Genomic DNA, 1847 nt, shown 5'->3' on the forward strand with positions numbered 1-1847 from the left:
AGAGAAGGGGTGGAGTGTCTAACCACCGTAAAAACATTTATTGCACCCTCAAACCTCCACATGCCAATTTTGGTTTCATTTGCTTGATTAATTCTCGAATTATGCAGCCCCACTTAAGAGAGGGGGAGGAGTATCTAACCACCATAGAATCATTTATTGCACCCTAAAACCTTCACATGCAAAATTTGGTTCCATTTGCTTGAATAGTTCTCGAGTAATGCAGAAATTTGTATTTCATTTGTATGGCAGCTCCCCCTTAGAGAGGGAGGTGGAGTGTTTAACCACCGTAAAAACATTTATTGCATCCTAAAACCTTCACATGCAAAAGTTGGTTCCATTTGCTTGATTAATTATCGAGTAATGCAGAAATTTGTGTTGCATTTGTATGGCAGCCCCCCTTTAGAGAGGGTGGTGGAGAATCTAACCATCATAGAAACATTTATTGCATCCTAAAACCTCTATATGCCTAATTTGGTTTCATTTGCTTGATTAATTCTCGAGTAATGTAGAAATTTGTGTTTCATTTGTATGGCAGCCCCCCCTTGGAGAGGGGGGTTGGATAGTCTAACCACCATAGAAACATTTATTGCACCCTAAAACCACCATATGCCGAATTTCGTTTCATCTGCTTGGTTCATTCCCGAGTAATATAGAAATTTGTGTTCAATTTGTATGGCAGCCCCCCTTAGAGAGGGGGAGGGGTCTCAAACTATCACGAAAACCTTCCCCGGCCTCAAAAACCCCGACTTACTAATTTTCATGTTGATCGGTTCAGTAGTTTCCGAGTACATTAGAATCAGACAGACAGACAGAAATCCATTTTTATATATTAGGCTGTCAAAAAAGTCCTGCGGTATTTTTTTTTTTAATTTTCATTTGTTCATAAAATTAGTTACAATTAGTTACAATCATCTGTTTCAAATATGCGCCGTTTTGTTCGATTACTTGTTCCCAACGAGATGTCAACTTCATAATAACCCTGTTATAGAAGCTCGCTTCCTTATTGGCAAAAAACTCGGATAGCCAATTTTCACAGGCCTCTTCTGTGGCTAACTTCTGACTACCTAGCTCGTTCTCCATGGACAAAAACAGGTGGTAGTCACTTGGTGCAAGGTCCGGACTATACGGCGGATGCAAAAGAACCTCCCATCCGAACTCCCGGAGCTTCTGGCGCGTCACCAAAGAAGTGTGTAGCCTGGAGTTGTCCTGATGGAAGACAATGCGGCCTCTGTTTATCAAAGATGGCCTCTTCTTCATGAGTGCTACCTTCAAGCGGTCCAGTTGTTGGCAGTACAGGTCCGAATTGAGCGTTTGGCCATAGGGAAGCAGCTCATAATAGATTATTCCTTGACAATCCCACCAAACACACAGCAGAACCTTCCTGGCCGTTAATGAGGACTTGGCCACCGTCTGAGCCGCTTCAGCGGGCTTCGACCACGACCGTTTGCGCTTCACGTTGTCGTAAGTGACCCACTTTCATCGCCAGTCACCATCCGCTTCAGAAACGGGTCGATTTTGTTGCGATTCAGCAGCGATTCACATGCGTCGATACGGTCAAAGGTGTTTTTTTGCGTCAACGTGTGTGGCACCCATACATCGAGCTTCTTTGTGAATCCAAGCTTCTTCAAATGGTTAATAACGGTTTGATGACTCATCCCCAGCTCTTGGCCGATGCTACGGCTGCTACTATGCCGGTCTTTCTCGGCTAATTCAGCGATTTTGTCGCAATTTTCGACGACAGGCCTTCCGGAGCGTGGCGCATCTTCGACGACCTCTACATCAGAACGAAAACGTTGAAACCATCGTTGTGCGGTGGAAATGGAAACTGTATCGGGTCCATAAACTGC

The sequence above is a fragment of the Toxorhynchites rutilus genome, chromosome 2 (assembly GCF_029784135.1).
Source record: "Toxorhynchites rutilus septentrionalis strain SRP chromosome 2, ASM2978413v1, whole genome shotgun sequence".
Lineage (NCBI taxonomy): Eukaryota > Metazoa > Arthropoda > Insecta > Diptera > Culicidae > Toxorhynchites > Toxorhynchites rutilus.